Source organism: Notamacropus eugenii, chromosome 1, assembly GCF_028372415.1.
Source record: "Notamacropus eugenii isolate mMacEug1 chromosome 1, mMacEug1.pri_v2, whole genome shotgun sequence".
Taxonomy (NCBI): domain Eukaryota; kingdom Metazoa; phylum Chordata; class Mammalia; order Diprotodontia; family Macropodidae; genus Notamacropus; species Notamacropus eugenii.
Genome location: NC_092872.1, coordinates 196,896,881 through 196,920,955, shown reverse-complemented (window position 1 = coordinate 196,920,955; position 24,075 = coordinate 196,896,881). Strand labels below are relative to the sequence as shown.

Genomic DNA, 24,075 nt, shown 5'->3' with positions numbered 1-24,075 from the left:
TACTGACTCGTGGTGGGGGTGGGAGGATATGCATGCTTTTTATGGCACACTTTTAAGTTTATTCCGCACAGAAGTATCACACTTATTAAACACCTTCTGTGTTGCAGGCACCATGCTAAGTACTGGGGATACAAAGGAAGTCAAAAAACAGCCTCTGTTCTCAAGGAACCCACAGTCAAATGGGAAGACAACCTGTGGACAACTCTATACAAACAAGATAAATACAGGACGAACAAAGGACAGTCTCAGAAGGAAGGCTTGAAGGGGATTGGGAAAGGGTTCTTGTGGAGGTAGAATTTTAACTGAGACTTGAAGAAAGGCAGAGAAGCCAGAAGGCAGAGATGAGGAAGGAGAGAATCCCAGTCACTGGGAATAGCCAGTGAAAATGTTGGAGTTGAGAAACTGAGTCTTGTTCAAGGAACAGCAAGGAGGCCAGTACACCTGGATGGAAGAGTATGTGTTGGGGAGTGAGGTAGAAAAATACTGGAACGGTAGGAAAGGGCCTACCTTATAGGATAGGAAGGGCTTTAGAAGTCTAACAGAGGCTTTTTTTTTTGAGCTTAGACATAATGGGCGGTTTCTGGAGTTTATTGAATGGTAATACTTTAGGAAGATCAATTTGATGGCTGAGTGGAGGACCAATTGGAGTGAGAAGAGACCTGTGGCAGGAAAACCAATGAACAGGCTGCTACAATAGTCCACATGTAAGGTGATAGGGATCTGAACCAGAGTGATTACAGTGTGAAAAGAGAAAATGGGGCCTATCAGAGAGATGTTATGAAGATGGAAATGATAGGACTTGACAAGAGATTGGATATGGGGAACGAGAGTGAGAAGATAATAATAATAGCTAATATTAGCAGTGAGTATATACCAGGCACTGTTCTAAACACTTAAAAATCATTATATCATTTGATCCTCACAACAACCCTGGGAGGTAGGTGCTCCTCATTTTATAGAGGAGGAAAGTGAGGCCCAGAATGGTTAATGGCTTGTCCAGGGCCACACAACTAGCAAAGTGTCTGAAGTTAGATCTGAACTCGTCTCCCTGACTCTAGACTGGGTGCTCTATCCACTTCTCCACCTAGCTGCCCCTGTGATAGGATAATACCTAGATTGAGACCCTGCGGGACTTGGAAAATGTAGCTATCTTCAATAGTAACAGGGAAGCTAGGAGAGTATACAGAGAGTATGTCAGGAGTCCTAGCTAATACACAGAAGGAGTTGAATTCAACAAAAAGAGTTATAAAATATCATATTGGGTAAAACCAGAGGAACAAAGAAGGGATAGGACCACTACTTAGGGTGGATGGGATGATGATGGGGTGTGTAGGGAGAAGGGATGTGTATACAGAAAACAGAACTATTCACCTCTTATTTGATTTTGGTTTCTCTGGAAAGGAAAATGATTTTTGGACTAGAAAGAATAGAACAATGATAAGGATATGAAACCCAAAGTAAGAGAAGAGATATTAAAAGAATAATTTGTCACCTTTGATGAGTTCAAGGAAGAGCAATATGGCACACCGGCAAGACATGAAGTTAAGAAAGACATAAGTTCAATCTCATCTCTGACACATACTAGTTGTGTAAGGATGGGAAAGTCATTCAATTTCTTTGAGCCTCTGTTTCCTCATTGGTCAATACCTTGACAGATCCATGAACTGATTGCTGTGGGCACTCCTCCAAAGGTGAAAACTGCAACCCACCCATTCTCTCATGCTGTGCAACTCTTATCCATGGTCTTCTGTAAATTCTCTGCAGTGTGCCTGCCCAACATACTGGTGACCTGCTTCTGTTTCTCTTGATATTGAACAGAAAACAATGGAACACTTGGGGTTCCCATCAGTCATTCACCACTTATACAACATGACTGACCCAGTTTTAAAATGCTGCTTATCTTGTGTAACTGTTGGTGGGTAATGTGTTGAAGACTACTCATTCTTACCATGCACCCCTTCATTGCCCTTGCAATGAACTTCAACTTAAATTCTTTGGGAACTATAGTATTCCCTTACTTGGAGCTAATTGGCTTCAACAGAAGAACATCAATGAGAAAAAGGAGAGCCTTTGTTTCAGGGAGAAGCTTCGGGTCATTAAAAATCCTGAACAATTTTCCAAAGACAATCAGCCTACTCTCTTACTCCTTTTTATTTTGGGGCCAAGTTTATTGTTCATGCCAATGTTTGTCCAAGATATATGTACTGATGGATTCCCTCTTTGCCATCATTCTTCCAACTCCATATTATAGGCTGAGCAATGTGTCTTCTTCCTCCATTTATTTTTCTTATTTGGATAGTTAGTCCAGACACTTTTGAAAGATTATGGGCCTTATTTCAGAATCTTTGCAATGTCTGTAGACTTGTTGAATGGTGAAATCAACTACTGTGTCATTTGCAAATAGGAGCATCCCGAACAGTTAATTTTCTATAAGGAGTCTCTTCTTTCAATTCCAAAGCCATGTCTGTTGATTTCAAGTGCAGACCTTTTTCTGCTATGGCAATATTTCATTCTTAAAAGATGAAGCTATTCATTTCTTGACACTTTCAGGGGGCTTCTCCTCTTCCTCTACACCTGCTTTTCCACCCTGGAGAAACTTCTTCCCTGCAAGTCTTCTCTCCTGACTCATAACTCAGCTCTCTCATTGGTTAGGAGTCCTCACCGTGTTCCTTCACTCCCTGACTGACTTACTCTCCACAGATGTCCACATCTCCACCAAGCCACCTTCCCCCGCTAGATAAACCTCCTGACTGGTGACTCCTTTGCTTAGCAATCTGATTTATATGTATCTTATATTTACCTACAGTTGTACACATGACTATTATTATTTCTCCTATTATAATGTAAGCACCTTGGGAGTAAGGGATATTTTGCTTTTGTCTTTGTGTAATGTAATTGTGTGATGTAGAGCACCTAAAATGGTCTCACCCATTTGAAGAAGCTGGGAGACTTACTCCTTGGAAACAAAAGAACTGGCACGTGTATCAGCATTCTGTGTTGGCCCACCACATGGTTTTAAGCAAACTTTTTCCATTGTCTATGTAGTCAGCGTCTTCAACTACCTGACTGAGCATAGCCTGAACTTTCCTTACGTTACCATTCAAGGGCAAAGGATTGTGTTAGCCACAGAAGTTGATACCAAGTGGCAAAGAGGGAGAATAGAGGGCCATCTTCCCCTTCCTTTGGTTATATATCCTTGAGACTCTGAGGGTGGTTTCTGATTCAGAACCTCTAGATATGGAGGAGTCCAGGAATCCAGGAATCCAGGGTAGGTACTGGAGCCATCCTGGCAGGGAAGTCTTGAGAAACATTCATTGTACTTGAACTTGGGACTAATCTTATGTAAAAATTATAAGTTAAACTGTGGGCCTAATCACTCCCCTCCTCAGAAAAGAGGTCACTAGAGAGGATTATGCCCCCAAGGTATTGAGGAAAATGTCTGCATGTTAATTCTTGCTTTATCTTTGAAGCAGATATCTCTTTATAAAAATTAATCTAAAATTAAGTGGTTAAATAGAACTGTGATGTTAGTCACTGAATCTCTGAAAAGGAGAGAACATAATTGGTATGGGCTTAAGCCAATGGCAGAGAAAACAGAGGGCTACCCAATGCTTTCAGCATACTAGAGAAGGGGAATGGGACAGAGCAGAAGTTAATGTAACAGAATTGCCCCTCACACAGTGGGTCCAAACAACCATGTTATTTTTGTGTCTCCAGCATTTTATCACAGATCCTGGAACACAGTAGGCACTTAATAAATGCATGCTGATTGATTTTGTTCATAGTTACTATTGAATAGGAAATTTATTGTAGTTTTGATTTGAGCATGTGCTGTTGACCATGCTTTTAGTCAGATTCAGGATTTCAAGAAACATTGGCAAAGCGTCACATTAACCTGATACGGTTTATTGAGTGATGTACAAACCTCATGGACACAGCTGGACTGGGAGTACACTAGATGATGTGGATACAGACCTTTGGTCTGGTCCACCTCACTAACACACTGCTGGATCTCCTTCTAATCTGATCTGGGAAAAGGAGCCTTCATATAGAACTGTTCTCACAAACTGTATTCAGACAAAAATACTGCCAACTCAGGTGGCATGTAAATTCTAAGGATTTTACAGTTTTACACAGGAAGCTGAAATCTCTGACAAAAACTGATTATGAGTAGGCAGATAAGGTTAAATCTAAAGACTGGTAGAATCCCCTTGAAGTTAGAAGCTACAATCATGGATATTTATCAGTCACTTTAGCTATCACTGCATGCCTCTCTTCCTCTAGGCAAAAGGGGACTGGTCTAATTGGTCTCCAACTGGACATGCTGACTTGTAAAAACAGCTTTAAGTACCATGTAGTGAACATTACCTGAAAACAGAAAAGTCATCTGAGAGGTAGCTCCATCCCTTTCTTTAAGTTCATTTATGATGAATTAGAATTCATAAATCCAACATACTGTCTTATGTAGGACATTCCTAAGATAGCAGTCATACTTTTGTCCACATAAGAAAAACTGTTTTCACAGCTTGGGTGAGAATTTAGGAATCTCTCAAGATTGTGTGAAAAGAAAAATCATTGTTGGAGTAAGGGATTCTAAACATCTGCCTAAGTATTTGTACAGAGTAATGTAACTGTTTACATACAGAAATCATAATCATTTGTGCCTTTTTTCCCCTCAAGTTTTTCTGGCACAATCCATTACCAAATTATTAAGTTTTGATCCTAATTTGATGAGTTACATGTTGAGGGTGAAGAAAGGAAGGAAGAAGGGAAGGAGAGAAGAATTTCTTTACATGTATATGAGATTTTAATGAGTATATATGCCTAGAAAAAGCAGAACCTGAAACAATATGGAGAAATTGCAAAGAGGTCACTTTAGGTTTTAATAGTCCCTCATAACTTAAGGTGCATAATCAGTAGAATGGGGCTGCCTCAAAAGGCTGTGAGCTGTTCCTCAGATGAGGTTTACAAACAGATTGTTGTATTGGGGATTCTTTTTTCTGATACAGTTTGAACCAGTTTTGCTAAAAAAAAAAAATTCCATTCCAATTCTAAAAATTCTGTGATTCTGTGATAATAATAATAATAATCTTTAATTAAGTCAATTACACGAAGTGATCTAGCTCTGAGTTAGTGTGAGCATTTTCCTACAAATAGCTAAATGATAATACTATTTCCAGAAACAGATAGATTATCCTCATCAGAATTTTATTAGAAGCCTTAGGACATGTCTAAATAGACAAATAACCCAGAAAGGGGAGCACCTGCTTAGAGGCACCTAAAACTTTCTTCCCTAGGAAAAGTATTTAGTGGCAGAAGCATAGAATTGAGAAATGGGAGACTTGTTTTGATTCTGCCATTGTGTGGCTTTGAGCAAGCCCTTTCCTGTCTTTGAGACTCAGTTTCCTCTGTAAAAGAAGAAGATTGGATTATAAGATCTGTCTAGCTCTTCCAAAGAGTGATTCTATGATTATTTATTACTAGATGCAGCCGAGAGATGTAGAAATCTCTGTTCAGGAAAATCTGGAGTAGTATGACTATGTTTGATCCATTTTCTATATTGTAAGTTACTCTGAATATGGTACAAGTGCTATCAGCATGTGATGTTTGGGAGTAATGGTACCTTTGGAGATTTCATAACCACTGGAGCACTTTAAGAGGTTTTTTCCCTCTGAAAACTGCCTGTTCATTTCCTTTGACCATCTATCAATTGCGAAATGACTTGTATTCTTGTAAATTTGACTCAGTTCTCTATATATTTTAGAAATGAGGGCTTTATCACAGACAGTAGTTATAAAAATTCTTTCCCATTTTTCTGCTTCCCTCCTAATCTTGTTTGCACTGGCTTTGTTTAAGAGAAAACTTTCCAATTTAATGTAACCAAAGTATCCATTTTGCATTTCATAATGTTCTCTGTCTCTTGTTTGGTTATAAATTTCTCCATTCTCCATAAATCTGACAAATTCCTTGCTCTTCTGACTTGTTTATAGTGTTAGCCTTTATATCTAGATCATGTACCCATTTGGACTTTATTCTTGTGTATGGTGTCAGGCATTGGTTATTATTATTATTATTATTATTATTATTGCCACACCATTTTCCAGTTTTCCTAGCAGTTTTTGTCAAACAGTGAGTTCTTATCCCAGAAGCTGGGGTCCTTGGGTTTATCAAACAGTAGACTGCAATAGTCATTGACTACCGTGTTTTATGTACTTAACATATTCCACTGATCTACCCCTCTATTTCTTAGCCAGTACCACGTGGTTTTGATGAATGCTGCTTTATAGTACAATTTGTGATCTGGTAGGGCTAGGCCACCTCCCCTAGCATTTCTTTTCATTAATCCCCTTGATATTCTGGAGCTTTTTTTCTTCCAGATAATTTTCATATTATTTTTTCTAACTCTATAAAGTGATTTTTGGTAGTTTGGTTGGTATGGCACTGAAGAAGTAAATTAATTGAGGTACAAATTATCATTTTCATTATATTAGCTCGGCCTACCCATGAGCAACTGATGTTTTTCCAATTATTTAGATCTGACTTTATTTGTGTGAAAAGTATTTTATAATTGTGTTCATATAGTCCCTGGGTTTGTTTTGGCAGGTAGACTCCCAAATACCTTATAGTGGCTATAGTAACTTTAAATGGGATTTCTCTTTCTATCTCTTGCTGTTGATCTGTTAGTAATATATACAAATGCAGATGAATTATGTGGGTTTATTTTGTATCCTGCAACTTTGATAAAGTTGTTTATTATTTCTACAATCAAATAAAAAATGCTCTATATCACTATTAGAGAGATGCAAACCAAAACAACTCTGAGGTACCACATTACATGTATCAGATTGGCTAACGTGACAAAACGGGAAAATGATAAATGATGGAGAAGATGTAGGAGAATTAGAACACCAACTCACTGCTGGTGGAGCTGTGAGCTGATCCAACCATTCTGGAGAGAATTTTGGAACTATGCTTAAAGGGCTATAAAAATGTACATACCCTTTGACCCAGCAATATCATTTCTAGGGCTGTGTCCCAAAGAGATCATTAAAGGGGAAAAGGTCCAACATGAATAAAAATATTTATAGCAGCTCTTTTTGTGGTGACCAAGAACTGGAAATCTAGGGGAATGGGGGAGCTATTGTGGTATGTGAATGTAATGGAATACTATTGTGCTATAAGAAATGATGAACAGGTGGAGTTCAGAAAAACCTGAAGACTTATGTGAACTGATGCTGACTGAAGTAAGAAGAACCAGAAGAGCATTATTCACAGTAACAGCCACAGTGGGCCAGGACTGTTTTTGATAGACTTAGCCCTTTGCAGCAATGCAAGGACCTAAAAGATTTCCAAAGGACTCATGATACAAAATGCCATCCAGGAAAAGAATTATATAGATTTGGAACTCAGAATGAAGAAGAAAAAATTTTCTCTTTTGTTATATTTTGTTTTTCTCATGGTTTTTCTCATTCGTTTTAATTCTTCTATGTAACATGACTAAAGTAAAAATGTGTTTAATAAGAATGTATGTATAGAACACACATAGGATTACATGCCATCTTGGGGAGGGAGGGGAAAGAGAATTTTGGAACATATGGAAGTAATTGTTGAAAACTGAAAACAAATAACTTAATAAATTTGGGGGGAATAAAAGGTTTTCTCCAAACTGTGTTGCAGCCCAGGATAGTGCAAAGAGTCCTGGACTTTAGGTCACAAGACCTGGATTCAAGTACAGATTCTATCACATTCTAGCTATGTGGTCCCAGGAAAAAATCAATGTTTCTCTCATTTTTAGCTGCCTGAGGATTATTTGCAGGTAATCATGTTTTTGAGGAAAACACTGTGTAAATTGCAAAGTTATTATTGTTGTTCAGTCATGTCCAACTCTTCATGACCTTATTTGTGGTTTTCTTGGCAAAGATACTGGAGTAGCTTGCCATTTTCTTCTCCAGCTCATTATACAAATGAGGAACTGTGGCAAATGGGGTTAAGTGATTTGCCCAGGGTCACACAGGTGGTAAGTGTCTGAAATCAGATTTGAACTCAGAAAGATGAGTCTTTCTGACTCTAGACCTAGTGCTGTACCCACTGTGCCACCAAGTTGCCCCTTAAGCTGTAAAGTGTTACCTAAATATGTGTTAATATCAAGACTAAAATTGGCCTCTTTGCAATTTCCACAAATTGCTTCAAGTTTTGCTTTCTCTGTAATGACTATTCATATGTACTCATTAAAATTCTCTTTCCATTTAAAGGAATGCCTCCCTCTTTCCTTCCTTCCTTCCTTCCTTTTCTCCTTCCTTCCCTCCTTTCCTCCTTCCTTCCTAAGTCTTCTTCCCTCCCTCCCTGCACCCTACCCGCCCTCTCTCCTTCCTTCCTTCCTTCTTTTTTTTGACTGGGGAATCAGGCGATTCCATAGTGCTAAATTGGCAATCCAACAATTTAAAATTTAAATGTTCAATCTGAAATTGTAAATATTACTTTGTAATCACCACTACAGTTATTGATTTCTTTTAGGAAGCCTTTGTTGAATGTCTTTAACTACTATTCTGCTCAAAGGAAATATTACCACCAGTCTCTGACCATAGTTCTTTTCAACTGAAATCTTTTGTCAGGGAAATTTCTGAAAGTTTGTAAGTGTTTAAGTGTTATTCTTCTGCCTTAAAAAAAAATGCTAAGGTTTTCTGGAAAGCTAACTGGAAGAACCAAACCTATATCTCCTCATTTTAAGTACACACACACACACACACACACACACACACACACACACACACACACACACTACTGATGAACTGTCCTGTTCTTGCACCATTTGATCTGAGTTTGATGAAATGTTGATCCGTGCTTTCTAATATATAATTCATTCTTTCTTAAGGCTTGGATGGTTTTTTTTCTTTATCTCTGTAGTTTTAGAGTTTGATTCACCTTGGAGACTTGAAATTTAGGCTTCATTTTGTCAGAACTCTGATTTTATTTTTTTTCTGACTGCAGTATGTTATTTCGTCTGGAAAATTTTCTTGAATTATTTCTTCAGGTCCTTTTCCTTACCATGGCCCTCTTAGAAAGTATTTGAAAGGATCATAAGAAATGGCTGATGTTTAAAAATCCTTCTAAATGTAAAGCACCATGTAAATGTGAGCTACATTTTATTAGGAGTATAGTATAGGTGTTAGGGATTACCCCATGACAATAACCATTGTAGACTTTAAAATAGTTGAAAGGAGAGCCATGACTTTTTCTTCTTGATCTCCTTCAAAAGGTGTGGCATGGTGCCCAGAACATGGCTGGCACTTAATAAATGCTTGTTGATGTGTGTCTTGCTTTTGGCAGGCATCCAACAAATGTGTAGATGAAATGGTACAGTTATTATTAATTATTATTGTTATTATTATTATTAATAGTAGATGGAGTGATAGAAAAATGGTATTTACGTATCACTGTTTACTGAGGTTCACATTATTTCAAAGCTTTGAAAAACTGCAGTCTTATCCATTGTGAGTGCTCCTTCTACCAGTATTGGTCACAACCTCTCTGTGACTTTGTAAAGTTTTCAGGTATTTCTGTGGCCAGAACATTTGTCATTCTGAGGGTAACAAGCCTCTTTAAATTTACCTAGGAAGGTTCTCATATAACAAACATATACAGTTATCCCTTCCACACCACAGCTTTCCCCATAGCATTTTCGATATATCATAAGTCAGTATAAGAAATTAATTGGGAATTTTGGGGGAGTTTTGAGGAAGCTCCAGATGATACATGAAGGCTAACAGACAATAAAGAAGTTTAGAAACTCAGAAATGCGTAATGTATACGGATAGTATTGTATAATATTATTGTATAATATAATATATAGATAATGGTGTATGATATTATAATATATTGTATAATAATATATTTTATCTTTAACACCATAAAAATTCTAATTTCTTCTCCAGTATGAAGGGAGAGCCAAAAAGTTTTACATGGATTTTCCATATTGGAGGGGGTGTGAGAAGACAGTGCCCCTGACACTGGTGATGTGGAAGGGATAACTGCAGTTCATCAGCAGGCCCATACTTTTGGAGCTCAGGAGGATCTGTCAGGGTTTAGCTTCATTGGTATAGCCTTCAAGCATGAACAAATGAAAAAACACTTATTAAGCACCTACTATGTACTGGGCATTGTTCTAGGTATTGGGGATACAAATATAAAAGTGAGATAGTCCCTTCACTCAAGAAACTTGCATTCTAATAGGGAGGGCTGACACATATAATAGAGCAGTGACCCGGGAATGAAGTTTGGGTTTGAGAGTCCCAGGGGAGGGATGGAGCCACAGAACAGTGGATCATTATGCTCTTTGCATAAGTAATCCTAGTTTTGATTTGAATACTATTTCTAAAACAAAAGATGAAAAGAAGTGGAGGTAGTGTGGGGATGTGAGAGAATAATGTGCACAGCAATAATCCAGTAGATGGTTGGATAGAACATGAAACCATATCACAGGCCAGATATTCATAGTGCATTGGATAAAAGGGCAGCTAAGTGGTACAGTGGATAGGGTGCAAGGCTTGAAGACAGGAAGATTCCTCTTCCTGAGTTCAAATCAATTACTAGTTGTGTGACCATGGGCAAGTCACTTAACCACTTTTGCCTCAGCTTCTTAATCTGCAAAATGAGGTGGAGAAAGAAATGACAAACCACTCCATGAACTTTACCAGGAAAAAGTCCAAATAGGGTCATGAGGAGTCTCAGAGTCAGCGAACAACACTGAATAGCAAAAGGTGAATAAGCCCTCTCTCACCAATCTGGCTGCTCAGCCCCAGGGTGAAATGCTATAACTGAGTGGATTAACTCTCTTGGTAAAGGGAGGTCAGAGTCTTTAGAGGTCCATCAAGAGGACGTTGTTCTAGATGAGGAGAAGAAAGGCAGTGGCAGAAGGGCAGAAGGTAAGATACCCAATGTGGAAGGATGGATGGGATGTGAGAAGACAGTTAATCTCTTTGTCTCATAAAGACCTTGGTTTAATCCTGGGAAGTCTGATCCCAGGGGAATCATATCTTTCTTTCAGGTTCTGCCAACACCCTAGAATAACCTCAGACAAATCTCTAAAACAAAACTTAGATAGGGCTCTTAACTAGAGCCTCTCCAAAATGTGGGTAAAAAGGGCAATGCTCTAAATCACTATTGATTAGAGAGATACAAATCAAAACAACTCTGAGGCACCACATCACACCTATCAGATTGGCTAACTAGCTGATCCAACCATTCTGGAGAGTAATTTGGAACTATGCCCAAAGGGCTACAAAAATGTGCATACCCTTTGACTCAGCAATATCACTTCTGGGAATGGGAAAGGGTCCCACATATACAAAAATATTTATTGCAGCTCTCTTTGTGGTGGTCAAAAACTGGAAATCAAGAGGATGCCTATCAATTGGGGAGTGGCTGAATAAATTGTGGTATATGAATGTAATGGAATACTATTGTGCTGTAAGAAATGATGAACAGGAAGACTTCAGAGAGGCCTGGAAAGACTTATATGAACTGATGCTGAGTGAAAGGAGCAGAACAAGGAGAACTTTGTACACAGCGACAGCCACAGTGTTGAAGGAATTTTTCTGGTAGACTTGATACTTCATTGCAATGCAAGGACTTCAATAATTCCCAGTGGTCTCTTAAGACAGAATGTCTTCCACATTCAGGGCAAGAACTATGGAGTTCGATCACAAATAGAAACAGACCATTTTCTTTTGTATTATGTTTTGTTTTATTTTTTGGTTTCTCCCATTCATTTTAATTTTTCTATGCAACATGTATTTAATAGGAATGTACATCTAGAAGCTACATAAGATTGTATGCCGCCTCAGGGAGGAAGTAGAGGGAGGGGGAATAAGGTGGGAGGGAAGGGGGAAAATCTAAGCTATTTGGAAGTGATTGTTGAACACTGAAAGCAAACAAAATAATTTCATTTTTAAAAAAGTCCATTTTCTAAAAAACATACTTGATGCATGTGTGTGTTTGTCCTTCATTGCTGAAGAAGACCATGTTATCAGAGAAGCAATGGCATGACTTACACTTGACTGTTTTGAGTGAGGGAGGGCTGTGCAGGTCACCAGCCTCACTTCTCCTACAGAGCCATCTGAATCCAGGAACCAAATATTCTACAGAATGACTGGAGATGACCCAGGATGAGGCAATTGGGGTTAAGTGACTTGCCCTAGGTCACACAGCTAGTGAGTGTCAAGTGTCTGAGGTGAGATTTGAGGTGAGGTCGTCCTGACTCCTGCACTGGTACTTTATCCACTGCACCACCTAGCTGCCCCACTTGATGTATACAGACTTCAGGTAAAGGACAGTTATTTATTTTCTTTACCACAGAAAGTGCATAAACTGCAAAAAAGACTCATAGACATGGACCAACAAATACAAAAACCACAAAACATTTCAAATAGCCCATTATACACACTGAGCAGATAGTTGTCATTCATCTTAGACTTGTATTGTCCGAGGAATTTACAAGGTTCTTATTCCCTACTCAGTCAAGGCACAGTTTTCTTTGGTCATAAGCTTATAGACTGAGAGTTGAAAGATACCTTAGAATATGTTAAGAGCCACTCTATCATTTTACAGATGAGGAAACTGAGGTAGAGAGGTGGATAGCATTTTTCATGAGTCCTTTGGAATTGTCTTGAATCACTGACTGGATCAGAGTAGCTAAGTTTGATAATATTTTGTAACTACTCGTACATGTACATGTTGTTCCTCAGTTAAAAGTAAGCTCCTTGAGGGCAGGGACTGCTTCCTTTTTGTCTTTGTGTCCCCATTTGGTGTTCTGCCAAGTGGAAGCTAAACTCCATAGCCAAAAGCCTCCTTTTTTCCTCTGGGTTTACTGGCTACATTTCTTGCTCAAGGATCAAGCCTTAAACCCAATTTACTTTGGAGCTCATAGACTGGACAAGTCCCCACCCACCTAGTACTGAGTGGATTGAATAGTTAAATAATAATTGTTTCTCTTTTACCCAGGAACCCTGAGGGTCTTCTCCCAGGTTTTTTTTTTTTTTTAATTAAAGGGGCCATTCCTAGAGTAACTTAAAGAATGCTTTCATTGAATGGGTGTATCTCACTCAAAGTAAGATTGTGATAAGACCTAAACCTGAAAGGGCCAGGGTCTCCCATTGTATCCTAGGCGATCTCCAGTTGTCCTGATGAATATCATGCCCCTGGACCCAGATGACTCAGGAGAAGAAAGTGAGGTTGGTGACCCTGCACAGCCCTCCCTCACTCAAATTAAAGTCAACTACAAGTCATGTCATCATCTTGATGTCATGGTCTTCTTCGAGAATGAAGGACAAACACAACAACCTGTGCCCCATTGCTTCACATGGTGCTAAACACCTGGTAAGCATTACATAAATGCTTGTTGATTCATTGTTTAATTAATTAATTCTATGAATGCTCACAGTAGGGAAAAAATAGCAAATTCACCAATTAGGAAAACTACCTTTATTTATCTTGCTGCTTATTCTTTCTTTTAATTAACATGTTTTGCCCTCAGCCATTAGTACCCACAAATAAATATGGTAATGCCTTCGATAATGTGAATGTCCAAAGTAGATTTTCACACATGTCACAGAAGGGAGTCTGGCTCAGTCACTGTATTCCTCTGCTGGCAACAAGCATCAAAACATAAGGAATGTGCAGAAGATAAGCGTTTACCCCTGACAGGAGACTGTCAGCAGAACCTGATTCTTGCATTTACTAATCATGCAGGTTAGGAGACAAAAAATAAAAGATTTGAAAGAAATAACCCTGTTCATAGCCAAAAAAAGTCATTGAGGAAGATAAGGAAAACTCAATGTTTTGTGAACAGTTTAGGGCTAGGTTTAACTTTTTCCTGCCAACTGACTGTGCTCCTAATTAGATTAGTCAGCTGAGTACTTTATATTTCTCCCTCCTTTTGTAAAGCAGCTGTGCTCTGGAGGGGACTTAGAAACTGGCACAGACCAGAACTGCCTTCACATCCTCCAAAGTTGTCTTAAAAGCCTGAATTTATGTCTTTGTATTTTTGTCTCTTTTCTTTTGTATCCTCCATCCCAAAAATTCTCAAGGGAACAAAGATAGGTGTGTGTATGTGTTCATGTGGGTGTGTGTGCGCGTGTGCGTGCGTGTGCATGTGTGCGTGTGTGCGTGTGTGTGTGTGTGTGCTGTAGTGTATATAGGAAGTGCAGGCTGTGGATACTTTGTGTTTCCTTTGTTGAAGATTATTTCTACATGGTACAAATACAGCTGTCAGGCTATGTTTAAAGCTAATGAGTCCTAGATTAGCATCTCAGAAGTCGATTAACAAGGCAGTTTCTTCCACTGACTTGTATTTATATATATTAATGAACTACAAGACCTCCTTGTGTGGTAAATAGCCTAAGTTACTCTGGAGCAGAGTACAAAGACATTTTTTTTTGTTCTGGTTAATGGCCCTAAACATTTATCTCACAAAGAGATGGCTATAAAAGCATACAAAGTGCTATATGTACCTTAGCAGAGAAATTAAACAGTGTCTGTTCTGATAAATATTGATGTTAGCTTATCTGAATTCCCCGTACCTGGCAGGTTGCCAGACTCCTCCTCTCCTTTCTGTTCCCACCAGCATTAACTTGGGTGCTTCCTGTGCAAGGAAGAGATAGAGCAGCATCATTTCCTAGGCTGGCTCCTTACTCAAAGGAAAGGCAGGATGGCATGGTGGGTACTATGCTCAATTTAGAAAAAACTTGATTCAAGTCTCACAAGAGACATTTACTGGCTGTGTAGCCCGGAGCAAGTATCCATCACATCTCAGTGTCCGCATCTATAAAATGGGAATAATACATGTAAACACCTGTGTCTTCAGGTTGTCATGAAATTCAAGTGAGACAGGATACCTAAAGTGCTTTGTAAACCTTAAGGTGGTGCTATATAAATATCAATCACTATTATTCTCTAGAACATAAGCTCCTTGAGGACAGGGACTGTTATTTTTGTCTTTGTTATCTCCAGCACCAAACACAAGTCAAGTCTTCAAGCATTCATTCAGTGCCTTCCATTTACCAGGCACTGGGCTAAGGAATGGGGATACTAAATAAGGCAAAGACAGTCTTTACTCTCTAGGAACTCACAGTCTAATGGGAATACCATGCAAACAACTCTGTTGAGACAAGATATAGACAGGATAAATTGGAGATAATTAGAAGAGAGAAGGCACCATCACAAGGTGTAGTTTAGGAACTTAAATGTTTAGAGTTTAGTTGAATGTGCTCTCTTCATATAATGGTCAATAGATAGTGCAGTGGATAGCATTCTGGGCCTAGAGTCAGAAAAACTCATCTTCCTGAGTTCAGATCTGGCCTCAGACACTTACTAGTCATGTGACCCTGAGCAAGTCACTTAACCCTGCTTGGCTTAGTTTCCTCATCTATAAAATGAGCTAGAGAAGGAAATGGTAAACCATTCAAGTATCTATGCCAAGAAAATCCTAAATGGGGTCATGAAGAGTCAGAATGAACTGAAAACAACTGAAAATTGTTAAAATTTGAGTGAACACTATTCTCCTCCTCCTCCTCCTTTCTACTATTGTGCTTCAATACCCAGTTCCCAGCTGTGTATAATACTACATACAGGTAGATTCAAATAGTCTGGAATCCAGTTTTTCTGTTTTGTAGTTTATCAACAGTTTAAAGCAATATTTCACCAATCAAATACAATAGTCAAGTTCCATGTATTTTAAAAGGCATATAGTTTGCTAACAATAACAACAGCACATAAAACAAACACCTTGCAGAATATTTTTCTTAGAAAAAAGTTTGAGCTTGAAATAAGCTGAATATCATAACAATGACAAAACACTTTAGATGTTTCAGGGAAGAGATGACAAATATGTAAACACCAACCGTGACTTTGTTCCAGTAGATTAATTTCATGTTAAAAACAGAATCAGTGTAGATATTACTCTTTTACCTTTTCTTCCTATCTATGGCAACATAGGTTTGTGCCTGACAGGAGTATTAGGAGAATTAGGAGTATTAGGCAAGGGAATAGGAGAGGATCAAGGACACTTGAATATTGCCCAGAAAGATTTGAAAAGAGTTTGACTATTTATGTCTCCTGCTCAAGCTATATTTATATATACCAGCTACCTTCAGCCTACTAAATATAATTCTTGAATAGCCTCACATTATCTAAAGAAGCAAGTGATGTTGAACACACACACACACACATATACACACACACCTGAAATGTAGGGAATAAAGAATATTTTAAATCATTTTTGTTAGCAATGGCATTTTGTCTTAGAAAGACAATTGTAGAATTATATAGAATAATCACCTTCTCAAGCTGCACCATGCAATGTAAATGGGCTCTTTGGAATGATTTGTACCTTTCTTGGTAGGAATGCCTGGAGAAGAGTGCATGAGAAACAAGATTTTGTGGATTAGAGATTTGTTTGACCCCATAAACCAGAATTTTACTGCTACTGACTGATACGAGTCTGAAACTGAAGTGGAAACATAATTTACTTATGTCACTTTCCAGTAAGTTTTATATTTTGAACCTTTCTTGCAGTAAAATATGAAATGGGGAAACATCCTTACGAAGAAGTCTTCTTCCATTACCGTAAGCATCCATGTTATAAGCTAAGATTTGGCAGAGGCTTTATTCCCTTTTCCCAAGAGCAATAATCTCAAATGAAAGAGAGATTTTACATATGTAAAATACTTATAAACTGTGAAGCATATGTGTAACACCCTCCTGGAAATATCTTCACCTCACTGCCCAACTTAGCACTCAAAGGTTTGAAGGTTGCACCCTCAGAGGTGAAAGTACTCCCAGGTTCAAAGGTTCTGTGGGTCTATACAACTAAAACTATAGCTTATGAGCATGTCAGGGTGCTTTACCTTTAATAGTTAGCCAGTAGCTACAATTAGCTCAAAGCCAAAGCATTTACTAAGATGACATAGCAAGTACAGTAGCTATAAAACATTCCTCTCATAAACCTGGAGCATATCCTCCCACATAAAGCATCAGTGGGAAAAGTGAGCAGAGTAGGTACAGTGGTAGAGGGACTCAAGTAGGAAATCCATGTAACTAAAACAACCATTCCTCTGGTACTGCAGATCCCCCAAATGACCTGTCTTCCTTTGCAACACGCTCACACTCATACTTTTCTCCGGTGGTACTGTACCTCTGCTGGGTGGATTGCCCTTTTGGGTTCCCTGAGTTAGCTCATTTTCTCAGCTCAGTTCTCAACTGCCAGAACTAGTTCCTTCTGGGATTCATCGTGGCTCTGTTCTTTACTACCAAGGTTCACATGCCCTGGCTTTCCTATTCTCTGTGTCTATGATGTCTCTTTTTCTGTTTCCTGATAAATGTGGTGCCCCCATGGTTTCCCTAGTAAAGGCAAGGATTCACATTCCATGAATCATAAAAGGTATGTTTATTCTTTGGCCAGCCAACAGCCAGCTGTCTTTCCACTATTATCAGGGAAACATTTTATAAAGAGTTGCCAGGGTATAGACACAATTTTTCACTTAGTTTAATATATTGATTTCTTGTTACCTTTGTTATCTGCCCCATTCTTTTGTGTGTGATTACATCAAATGAGCTAAAGAAGGGAGAGGAGGGGTGCAAACTCCCCGCACTATACATAGCATAATTTGTATAATATAATTTGCATATATATACAATATATATAATCTGTATATAATTATAATTTGTATAATATATAGTATATAAATTGCACTTCTTATTACAGTTCTTTGGATTCCTCAAAAGGTGCTCAAAAACCACTTAATTAAGTAGAAGGAGAGCTGAGCATGAAATCAGGCGAACCCAAGTTTAAAGACTGCCCCTTAATACTTACTAGCCATGTGAATGTGGACATGCTCATATAACCTCAATTTCAATTTTTTCATTTCTAAAATGGGAATCAGCTGGGTATGGTAGTGCATACTTGTCATCCCACCTGGCAGAGAGGCTGAAGGTGGTAGATCTCTTGAGCTTGGGAGTTCTGAGCTGCAGTAATCTGTTGAGCCCCCGGGGCTACCAGGTTGCCTAATCAGGGGCAAACTGGCCCTGGTCAGAAACAGGGCAATTGAAAACTCCATGAGGATAAGTAGAAAAATCTGCCTTTCAGCAGGGTCCCCCTATTACCCATTTACCCCCATTACCCCCCTCCCCCACTGCCAGCCTAGAAGATATTTGTCTTAAATCTTAAAAGGTTTTTTTTGTTTCCTGGTTTTTATTTTTAATGGGAATCAATCAACATGAATTTGTTAAATACCTACTATGTATCTGCTTATTTTATGGCATGATAAATATCTTTTTAAAAAATCAGGGATTCAATTTTCTACCACTTTTGTCCTACATTTTCTATAACATATTTATGTTTCATATTTCACTGAGATAATGGATGCATTCAGGTTTAAAACTAATTAAACATAGGGCAGATTTAATAGACAAGATAAACGTAAGGGAGTAAACATATGTCTAAGTCTAGGATACATATGAAGGTCAGTGAGTAGTAAATATCTCTATGACCCAGTACACAACCAGTTCAGTCAGTACACAGCTGGTTCAAACTAATAAATCCTATAGGTGAAGCTGGCTACTCTATTAAGAAGAGAGATAAAAGTTTTGCTAGGGTGTGCTGTCTAGAGCTGGGGAGAAACTGCCTGGGATAGTGTTCTGAAGCTGGGGAGAAATGTGATTTTTAGGGAGAAATGTGATTTTAGAATTGGGGTCCAAGCACTGGAACTTGAGCACCCCATCACTACTTCACTTACTATCTCATCAGATCTCATGAATCCCAATTACCATCTCTATGCTGCTGCTGATCAAATCCACCTATCCAGCTCTAAACTCTCTGCTGACCTCTAGTCTGGTTTTTCCAACTGCCTATTGGACATCTCAAATTGAATATAAGTATCTTAAACTCGACATGGCCAAAACTGAACTCATTATCTTCCCTCCTTCCCTAACCTTCCCTTCTTGTTAACCTCCCTATTACTGTTGAGGGTACCACTAGCCGCCGACGCTTGAAACCTAGTTGTCATCCTTGACTCCTCTCTCAACTTTTATATCCAATCTTTGTCAAGACCTGTTAATTTTACCTCCATAACATCTCTCATATATGTTCCCTTCTCTTCTCTGATGCTGTCACTACCCTGATATAAGTCCTGATACCTTGTAACCTGCTGGTGAGTCTGCCTACCTCAAGAATCTTGCCACTCTAGTTCATCCTCCACTCATTTCACAAAGTGAGCTTCCTAAAGCTCAGGTCTGACCCTGTCACCCACCCTACACAGTAAACTCTAGTGACTCCCTATCATCTTCAGACACATACAAAATTATCAGTTTGGTGTTCAAAACCCTTCAGAGCCTACCCTCTCCCCACATCTCCAACTGCCTCATACCTTGCAGGTACACTTACACTGAAGGTAAGAAAATCCTGTGACCACCTGACCTCCTTGTTGCTCCTCACATGGGACATTACATCTCCCAACTCCAGGCATTTTTACCCTCTGCCTTCTCTGTGTGGAATGCTCTCCCTCCTCATTTCCCTCTCCTGGCTTCTCTTCAAGTCCCAGCTAAAATCCCACCTTGTAAGAGATTTTCCTAATCCTGCTTAATGCTATTGCCCTTTCTCTGTCCTTTCTAATTTGATTTTTTAGTAGCTTATTTGTGCATAGTTGTTTGTGTGCTGTTTCCCCCACTAGACTGTGGCTCCTTAAGAGCAGGGACTGTCTTTTACCTTTCTCTGTCTCCCTAGCACTTGTACATTGCCTGGTCTACAGTAGGCATTTAAAAAAAAGCTTATTGACTGACTAACTGATGTTATACAGAGTTTAAGAAGAGGTAGAAAATGGAAATAATACCTTAAGGTTTGGAAAGTTCTGTTTTGCCCAGGATCTCTTTTGAGATTCATGACAACCCTGGCCTAGGTGCTATTATTATTCCCTAAAGATTATTCTGATAGAATAGAAATTTCTTGAAGGCAGGGACAGTTTCATTTTTAAATCTCAGGTGCCCAATTTCTTTCTGTATTTGAGCCTATATAGAATTAAACTGTACCCCTCTGAGGTTGCAGGTTACCTAAGAACTCTTGCCTGCTGAAAAGCATATAACAATAACTCTTTACCACCTTGACTTCAACAATGCTTGAGTCTGCAAATTCATTCCAGATGGCCTTCCCTGTACTTGGGTTTGGGGGGGGGGTGGTTCTAGGGTCCCATTCCCCATTTCCAAACCTTGTCAGTAGTATTGAATGAAGAAGAAGAGGACTGAGGATAGAGCCAACCTGCACCTCTAAGGTTTCATGTGGCTCTTGTGTCTTATCAGTAACTGTTGAAACCAGTGAGTGGAGAAAAATAGCATTACCAATTGGGTTGATGTGATTAAAAGTAGTAGTATATCCTTTGAAAGTGGAACAGTATAAAATATGGAGCATATAAGGGTCTGTTTTGTTCAGCATAATAAACAAATTAGGTAGGTTCTGAAACAAGTTTTATGAAACAACAACCATTCCCTCCCTCTAAATAAAAGACAAAATACTATAATACATCTGTTAATGATATTGGTTACTTTTTCTACCTCTGTCACTTCGCATGGATGAACTTAGGTAACTTGAGAAAAGAGATGAAGAAACATTTACCAGCTAAGCAGATTTCCTGGAAATGCAAGGAAAATATTCAGTCTATAGACAATCTTAATTATTCTGATGCTGCCTGGGATAACTATAAAAAGGAACACATTCTCAAAAAGGGCAGGATTGATTTCTTAGACCATTACTTTTTCAATGGTTCAAAATATTATGGTCTAAATCAGGAAATGAACCAATTGTGATAGATACATCTGAAGTACTTGAGGTTTGGATCTATTGATTTAACAGCTATTAGAGGAAGTCATGAGTCTTATCATGATTTTAAGAATGTAGTTTTAACATGTATGAGTATGTAATGTCCTGGAGGTTGAATTAGAGACCATGGACTTATCTGCAGGAAACAAAGTAAAGAAAGAATTAGGCAGTGACAGGTTTATTGGATTAGTACCAGTGGTCATTCCAGATAATTCAAGTCCCCAAATGCTTAAGTAATATGCATTGCTTAACTAAAGCAATACCTACCAATCCCTCTTTCATCTTGTATACTTTTGATTCACAGATGTATCCTCATAATGTAGTAGGAAACTTACAGGACATGGAGAGAGATCAACACATCTCTGAGTCTTCATCTCCTCAACTGTAAAATTAGTGGGGTGATTAGATCATGTCTAAAGTTCCTTTTAGCTCTAATTTTTCATGGTTTCTCTGAAAGCTAAAATTAAAGAATTGTTCTTCATAAAGCACAGTAGATACCAATTATATTAAAATCAAGTAAGCATTTATCTTAATTTAGTTTGACCTTTGAAAGGTAATGCCCATGAAATTTTCTGTTTAGAATTGCAATCTTATTCGCCACCTGCAGAATCACATTACAGATCTTGATAATGTAGTACTGGAGCCACTTCTCCAGTTGTCGTTTTCATTGATAGGCTGAGACCCTATAGATGTTCTAGCGGTAAGCCTGATGTGCTTCTACTACCATCACTCAAGAACATCCACTGATGTATTCCTCATAACCTGTCAATCAGTTGACTCCATTAGCTTTGTAGAGATGGATTAACTGAGAATGTACTGTTAGTATAAATATTCCTTCCAAACTGTAAGACATACTCTTTTCATATATAAGGTCCCTGAGGAGAATGGGTTCAAATTTATGATACAATGGTAATGAGAAAACTATATGCAGAATACATGTGGCCAAGGAATACTTCTCACCTTTTGGCCCTGGAAGTTCTTTTCTCCCTTTGTGGAGTCTGCATGAAATTCCCAATTGGGTCAGTCAGTCAATATTTATTAAATACCTACTATAACTCTAGGCTAGGTAAGTCATGTGTTTCTGGGCCAGGCTGCTGCTGCTGGACCAGGCTGATCATCTGGGTAGGTCATTGGGCCTGGTCACTTCACTCTTGCTGGCTTTCTCTTTCTCTGTTTTCTGCTTGGGAGCTGAAGAAGGGAAAGACACCAGGCTTAACTGCTGCTGGTCATCCTGCAATGTCTCCAGACCTTATCATGTTCACATGGCTGCTGATTGGATAGGTCCCTTTCATAATTGCTGCTCACTTGGACTTCAGTGTCTACTGCTAACCAGATTGCTGGATTCTGCTACCAACTTTAGTCACTGGTGATAGGACCTATAAAGGCTCCTGAACTCATCATGCAGACTGGTTACATCTATCTCAGAAGATTTTTTTTTTTCCACCTAAGATTAGAAACTATAATGGAAAGAGAGATACTATATGCTTCTTCACACATGGTAGTTGGGTATTGGAATGAAGCTAGCTGCCTTTCCTTCCCTTAAAGTAGTCCTCACTCAAAGCTGCTAAGAGAATGAGAGCTGAATGGGTCACATCTCTTGTATATACACTAAGTTCTGGCTCAGCATCTTTTGAGCCATCAGTTCTTCTGTTTCTAAAGCCAATTAGAAGCCAGTTTTTTTTTTTTTTTATCATCATAAAGTACTCAAGCCTCAGTCACTCCTGGCTAGAAATCAGCTTCTCAAAGTTTCTCGGTGACTGCATTAGAAGCGGGCAGAAAAACTGTGCAAGTGTCCACTCATGCTAAAATAATAACAAAACTCTTTGGTCCTACCCCATTTTTTTTCCTTCAAGACCCTGTATGATTTTCCTATACTAATGAAATCATGGGTGTAATCTCTAGCCCTAACTCCAAAATAAGGGGAAAAAAGTGGTCAGATTCAAAAGTCAAATTCTTATCCTTTGATAGGTCAGTGAGTAACATTTTGTATCATGAAAAATTTAACACATTAAGACTTGCTTGTCAACTATGCTATATAAAAAGATAATGTTTCTCTTCTTCCCCATTTAAGTATGTGTAGATATGTGTGTGTATATATGTATATATACATACATGTGTTTTAGGGGTAAGTCTGAGATGTTCATACATATAGTTATGTATATAACATATATGTATGTACATACATACATATACATGTGTGGGTATAAAATATTTATATATATATATGTGTGTGTGTGTGTGTGTGTGTGTGTATATATATATATATATATATATATATACCCATACACATATATTTGCTGGGAATATAAACTACTATCAAAAGAATGATATTTATTCTCCAAGTAATTTCAATAGCATTTTTCTTAATCGTCAATATTAGAATTATCTATATATTTCATTGTCCTCTATAGCTACATAAGATTATGTATATAATGTATCCTCCGCATGTCTTCAGGTATTGTGCAAATTTTTTTTTGTCAGTACTTTTGGGTGTCTTTTGTCTTTTTTTTTTTAAATGGCTTTTGTGTTTTCTTTCTTTTTCTCCTAAATTTTAACATTTTATTTTTTTCCAAAACACAAGTAAAAACAATTTTTAATCATTTTTACAATTTTGAATTCCAAATTTTTTCCCATCCTCCCTCCCCTCTCCCATAATTGAGAAGGCAAGCAATTTGATAAAGGTTATATATATGCACTCATGTAAAATATATTTCCATATTAGTCATGTTGTGAAAGAAAACACACTCCCCTTTACCTCCCCCCAAAAAACCCCAAAGGAGAATAAAGTAAAATAACAGTATACTTCAATCTGCATTCAGATTCCATCAGTTCTTTCTCTGGAGGTAGATGGCATTTTTCATCATACGCTTTTTATGTTTTCTGAAAGCAGTTTCATCATTTTCCATTAGCTTTACTTAACTTTTATTCTGATGTACTTATTAATTGATTATTAAAGATTATTTGTCAAATGCTTTCCTGGTTTAATGCTATCTAGAAATTAAGTACTAAGAGATATGAACTTTTATGTGTTTTTCTTAACAAAATATAGGTCAATTATTCTTAATGGGAATATGTATCCATGGTCATCCACCTTTCAGAAATGGGGTATGAAGCTGGCACTTCTAATTCCGGTTATGTTTATGGCTTTGAAGAGGAAGCAGATGGGGAAAGAGGGGTAGGAAAAGAGAAGCTGTTCTAGCTCAAAAACATCTTCT

At 38.2% G+C, this 24,075-nt stretch overlaps 1 long non-coding RNA gene across 3 annotated transcripts in view; it reads left to right on the top strand.

Annotated features, from left to right (window-relative positions):
- The window catches only part of LOC140513768 (uncharacterized), a 195,396-nt gene extending 181,368 nt beyond the window's left edge, over positions 1 to 14,028 (top strand). For all 3 annotated transcript variants that reach the window (XR_011970326.1, XR_011970324.1, XR_011970330.1), the window contains one exon: positions 108 to 14,028. This is a non-coding gene — a long non-coding RNA (uncharacterized lncRNA). The remainder of the gene's footprint in view (positions 1 to 107) is intronic.
- The last annotated feature ends 10,047 nt before the right edge of the window (positions 14,029 to 24,075 follow it).